Source organism: Pteropus medius, unplaced genomic scaffold, assembly GCF_902729225.1.
Source record: "Pteropus medius unplaced genomic scaffold, Ma_sr-lr_union100, whole genome shotgun sequence".
Lineage (NCBI taxonomy): Eukaryota > Metazoa > Chordata > Mammalia > Chiroptera > Pteropodidae > Pteropus > Pteropus medius.
The window spans coordinates 64,600-70,990 of NW_024350630.1; the positions used below are offsets into that span (position 1 = coordinate 64,600).

Here is a 6,391-nt window from a genome sequence, read left to right on the forward strand (position 1 = left end):
AATATAGAGTAACTAGAACACTTATGCACTGCTGGTGAAAATGTGAAATGGTGGACCTAATTTGGAAAATCTGATAGTTTCTCAAAAGGTTAAACATTGAGTTACCATATAACCTAGCGATTTTACTGCTAGTAATATCCTAAGAGAAATAAGAATGTAAGTACACATAAAAACTAGTACACAGATATTCATAGCAGCACTATTCACAGTAGCAAAAAGGTGGAAACATCCATATACCAGTCGACAGATGAATGGTAAACAAAATATATATTTAGATAATGAGTATAATTTGGCTATGCAAATCTATAGTGTGGAAACTATTATGCTAAGTGAAAGATGCCAGTCAGAAAAGACCACATACTATATGATTCCATTTTTATATGAAATCTTTAGAAACAAAATTAGTGGTTGCCTTTGACTAGAGTTTTGGGGGTGAGTGAACTGACAGGGTTTCTTTATGGACTGGTGAAATTTTCTAAACCATATTGTGGTGACAACTGTGGAATATAATAAAACGACTTGCGATGAAATGTGTAGTATATAATTATACCTTAATAATGCTATTAGTAAAAAAGGGAAAAAATAATTACAGATTGTGAGAACGAGTATAACATTAAAAAATAAAAGCATGTAACTAACATTGAGGACAAGTTGTACCACACTTTAGCTAGAAAGATGGGAAAGAGCTTTCTGTGAAGGAGGCTGAAAAGAAGGCTCAAATGTGGGGAAATAGTTCTTGATGAAATGAATAAAGGGAAGCGGCAAGTGGAAGGAAGTATCTGGGGAAAAAGAAAGGAACACGAGCCTAAACCATCGAGCCTAAACCAATAAAAAATTGCTTCAATTTTCTTTTCTTTAGAGCTTTTATGTATGTATATGTAAAGAAATTGTTGTGGTTAGTCGCAAGAGAAATAAGATGATTTTAAAAATCAAACATTTGTGATTTGGGGGGAAAATAATAAGTACATAAATTTAAAGAAAGAAGCATATATAAACAGCTATCCATATGGCTAGACGATCTGTGTCAACATTCTGTTTTTAAATCTGATCTTTAGGCGATAGAAGGTGGGCCTCCTATATTTGGGGCTGTGATCAAACTTTACATCTCAGGTTCATCATGAGTTTAAAAATAGGATTTAAGGGCCAATGGGAGCGCTCACATCGGGGCCAGGTGGTCGCAGCCACCGGCGCCGAAAATCCTGAGCGCGGGCGGCAGGCTATGGGCGCGGACCACCAGAACTGCTTCGAAGCACGCAAGGTCAGCGCGCGCCTGATCGCCCTTATCTAGCTGGCGCAAGGCATCGCCAGGCCACGATGGGCCCCGAAACCTTCGGCCAGGGGCCGAACCCGAACTACTTTACCTGGGACGAGGTGGCCCAGCGCTCCGGGTGCGACAAGGCGCGGTGACTGGTGATGGAGAGGAAGGTGTACAACCTCAGCGAGTTCACCCGCAGGCACTCTAGAGGCTCCCGGGTCATCAGCCACCATGCGGGGCAGTATTCTACGGATCCCTTTGTGGCATTCCACATAAACAAAGGCCTTGTGAAGAAGTATATGAATTTTCTCCTGATTGGAGAACTGTCTCTGTAGCAACCCACCTTTGAGCCCAGTAAGAATAAAGAGCTGAAGAGTTCCAGGAACTGCGGGTCACAGTGGAAGAGATGGGGCTCATGAAGGCTAACCATGTCTTCTTGCTGCACCTACTACACATCCTACTGCTGGATGTTGCGGCCGGCTCACTCTTAAGTCTTAGGGACATCCTACGTGTCCTTCCTCCTTTGTGCATTGCTGCTCAGCGCAGTTGAGGCCCAGGCCGGCTGGCTTCAGCATCACTTTGGTCATCTGTCTGTCTTCAGCACCTCTGCATGGAACCACCTGCTGCATCATTTCGTGATTGGCCAGCTTACGGGGGCCCCTGTGAGTTGGTCGAACCTCATGCACCCTGCACCATGTGAAGCCGAACTGCTTCCACAAAGACCCAGACATCAATATGCACCCCTTCTTCTTTGCCTTGGGGAAGATCCTCACTGTGGAGCTTGGGAAACAGAAGAAAAAGTACATGCCATACAACCACCAGCACAAATACTTCTTTTTGATTGGACCCCCTTTACTTCCAGTGGTATATTTTCTATTTTGTTATCAAGTGGAAGAAGTGGGTGGACCTGACCTGGATGACCACTTTCTACATCTGACTCTTCCTCACTTACCTGTTGTTATTGGGGGTGAAAGGCCTCGTGGGCCTTTTCTTCATGGTCAGGTTCCTGGAAAGCAACTGGTTTGTGTGAGTGACATAGATGAACCATATCCCCATGCACATTGATCACAACTGGAACACGGACTAGGTCTCCACTGAGCTCTAGGCAACATGCAATGTCCACAAGTCCACCTTCAATGACTGCTTTAGTGGGCACATCAACTTCCAGATTGAGCACCACCTTTTCTCCACGATGCTGTGACACAATTACCACAAAGTGGCTTCCCTGGTGCAGTCCCTGTGTGCCAAGCATGGCATAGAGTTAGCCCCTGCTGTTGGCCTTTGGCAACACTGTTCACTCACTGAAGGTGTCCAGGCAGCTCTGACTAGATGCCTATCTCCACCAATAACAACACCCTCTCCTTACCCTTCCCCTCCCCCCCGATGGAGGAGAAGCCTTTGGAGCCAAAGTAGAGAGGAGAGTGAGGGATGATGCCACTACAATTCTATATGCAGAGGGTGTGGGTTTGAGGAGATAAAGGCTCTGGCTCAAACTCCTCCCCTTCTAGGCAGATCTATGGGAACACAATCCTACTCCCGACTCAGGAGAAGAGATGGTGCTGATGGGACAAAGCATCATCTTTTTCTGGTTTGTCTGATGCAGATGGTTGGTGAACAAAGAGGGAATCAGGAAGGTGTTACAATAGGAAGGATCTACAAAGTCCAGAAATCAGGAAGATTTACCACTAAAATTGCACCAAGAAAAGGGTGACCTCCTGTCACTGGTCCACTTTAGTACCTTCTCTGCCCTTTCCTGCAAGCCTCAGAGAGTCACAGGCTGGAGGGAGAGGGAGCAGCTGAACTTTGTGAGCAAGATGTAGAAAGGAAGCATTAGCACTGAGAATTCCAAGACCTGGCAAAATGCAGGGCCTGGGAGCTCAGCTCTCTCTGGGCTGGGTGTGACTTATGTCTGCCTCAGCCTTCCGGAGAAGCACTCTCTCCATTTTTAGAAGCAGGCAGGCCAAAGGCCAGGATGTGGTATTGGAGACATCTGGCCCTGTAGGATGCTGCCCCTACTGATTTTGGTCTTACATTCCATCCAGGATACCAAAGTACTAGGTCTTGCCAAAATGGCTAGTAGAGAGAATTGCTGGCCATTAAAAATCTCTTAAGTTTTTGATTCACCTCTTCTAACCAGCACTAGAGGAACAAAACACTCCTAGGACAGGGAATCTACTTCTTGCTCTATATACAAGTAGGCAGATGGGACAACTTAATCTTCTCCTCCTAAGAAACAAATGTGGCTCATAATGGTTTCTCTTTGCTTCCCTACCTATAAGTCCAAGTTCAATACAAGGGCAGTGGGCACAAGCGACTGAGCTAGGAGATACTGAATTGCATACCAGTCATAAGGAAACACAGGTTTCAGTCATGAAGAATATAAAAGCTATAAGAAATTTTGTATAACCTAAATTGTTACAGCATTACTTATGAGCAGGAGCAGTAGGGTTAAATGTCATCACTTCGTAGTTCTAAACCTAGAAATAGGAAGATAAAGACACAGAAGTTTGTGATCATCATTGCTATCATTAGGCATCAGTTAACTCCATGCAAGTGTCTTTCTCTGCTGGAGACCAGGAAGGAACTTAGAATAATCTCTTGAACATATCAGTCTAATACTGAAATGCAATTTTTTAATCTCATGGTTTTTAAAAGATAAAAACAGCTTAAACTATCTCTAGGGAACAGACATAGGCATGTGTCTCCCTCACCCCTCTAGTCTCACCTTAACTCCAGGGCTTGTCACCAGCATTTACATTCTCTTCCTTTCCCATACTCACGGTCTTTCAGTCCAGGTGAGTGGATTATTTGCCTGTTCAACAGCATCTACCCTAAGCATATTGAGCATTTGGAACACTGGGAGGAGGGAACCTGAAACTGGAAGGACAAAGCACAACCCTGGGAGAGTTTGCCATTCTTTCAAAACTAAATGCAATAAAAGAAATGAAGCATGTTGGGATGGGACTAGAGGCAGCACATATGGAAAAGTTGTCTTGATTTCTTAGAGGTTTGTCAAAACAAAGACAAAAAGATTTAAAAAACAAACATGGAGGAGAATAGGTTGCAGAAGAGTTCAGATCTTTTCCATGTGGGCAGAATCTGGTTTAAAATAGCCTGGATAGAAAAATGAGCAGCAGAATTGAAAAGTTCTATTTTCATTGGCTTCCTCACTCTGTAGGTATTGATCCTTCACCATCCCTGTTCCCTGCTACCTGAGGTTTAGATGTGGTGTCACCAGGCTTTCGGCTCTCTGGCTTTTGGCCTCAGGCAGCCTGATCTGAGCAAACCAAGTGAAGCTTATTGAGCCAAGTCCAGATCCTCAAAGCACCTCAACCACTGTGGCCTTCTCTCCTTAACCCAGACCAGTGTGGCCTCATGGCCAAAAAGGGACATATCAGTGACAAAAGGCCCAGACAGTTATGGTGGAAAAATAAGTGATCTCAAATCCAATGACAAATGAGAAAACAGGCTTAGATAGGACAAGTTACCTCTGATTACAGATTGTGGCAGAACTAACGTTTGAACTCCTAAAAACTCCAACTTGTTTGTCTGTTACTTTCATCTTCCAACCACTTACTTATCTGGAGCCATTTTCTTAATTAGGCCCATTATCAATATCCTTTTTGTATGTGCCAATTTTGTACCACATCTTAATGAAGTACATCTGAAAATAAAATGAATTTTGACCAAAAAAAGAAAATAGGACGTGGTTCTATAGTATAGCAATGAGCACATCTACTTTACACATAGAAGGTCCTAGGTTCATGCCTCAGTGGAGCCACCGTCCATGGTCTACGGCGATGCCACCGTGAACAAGCCCGATGTCTGATCTCGGAAGCTTGGTAGGGTTGGGCCTGGTTAGTACTTGGATGGTGGACCACCCAGGAAGACTAGGTGCTGCAGGCATAATTAATAATAAATAAAATAAATAAATAATAAATTAATTAAAATAAAAATAGGCTTTGGGGGTTGAATATAGAAATTAATGACTAGTTAGAGCTTCATTGAAATTGAAAACTGAGTTGATGGAGAATATTTTTGTAGCTGGTAACATCTATATTGTTCTGCTGTCTAGAGACTGAATTTCTTTTTTTTCCAGATTAACCCTAGCTTGATCAACCAATTTCAGAAAAAAAAGTTATGTTTTATAGGTTAGGATGTTGATGGAGAGAGTAAGGAAATCATTGAACTAGCTAGTAAATAGGATCTCTGTTTTTGGAAAGTTTGGGGATGAGCTAACGGAATTTGAGACTCATTTTGTTTGCTATTCCCTCTCCCCTTTGAAGTAAATCAACTAAATATATATTTAATATGACTAAATGTAAAGTGCATGAGAGATACAGACCTCCTGTAATCCTAATCATTTGGGCCCATTAGTGTGAACCTACCGTAAAATGATGTATCGTTCCGATTGCACCAGTCCTACCAGCAGTACGCTTCCTTACCATCCCTGCCCCTTTTCTTGCTGCCAGCCTCTTGGTTAGGTGCTCTGGGAAAGGCGGGCAGCTCACTGTTGGGTGGCACTCTGCTTTCTCCCTCGTTGGAGGAAGAATGGCCCAGTGCCCTCCTCACTACTGGTGACTGGGGCTGATGCCTGTCGTGTGCGGGACCTGGCCCCACATGCCACCCGGCATCTGCCTTTCCCTGTTGTTCATGCTCCATGGTCAAGCATAGGTCAGTCTTTAACTTTTGAACATCAGTCGCTGCAATCATAGAAGTTCTTAGTGAGACCAAACATGGCACAAAGGGACTGGACTTGTTTGTATTAAGGAAGATCAATGAAGAAGTTGTTTGCGGCTGGGCTGGGACACCCTTGGGGGCATAAGCAAAAATCATAATCATATACTATAAGACAAAGGAGAGTGTTCTTCTCATTCAGAGCTACAAAGACATGGGAAATCCATTTATAACAGTCTGCTCTGGCTGCCATAACAAAATACCACAATATGAGTGGCTTAAATAACAGACATTCCTCACAGCTCTGGAGGCAAGAAATCCAAGATAAAGGTGCCAGCATGGTTGGATTCTGGTGAAAGCCTGCTTCCTGACTTCTTGCTGTGTGCTCACATGGCCTTTCTTCAATATGTACTTATGAAGATAAAGAGATTAGATAGATAGATAGATGATTGATAGATA

The 6,391-nt window shown here is 43.4% G+C and overlaps 1 pseudogene; it reads left to right on the plus strand.

Annotated features, from left to right (window-relative positions):
- Nucleotides 1-434: 434 nt before the first annotated feature.
- Nucleotides 435-2,604, plus strand: LOC120584378 (acyl-CoA (8-3)-desaturase-like; annotated as a pseudogene).
- Nucleotides 2,605-6,391: the final 3,787 nt, after the last annotated feature.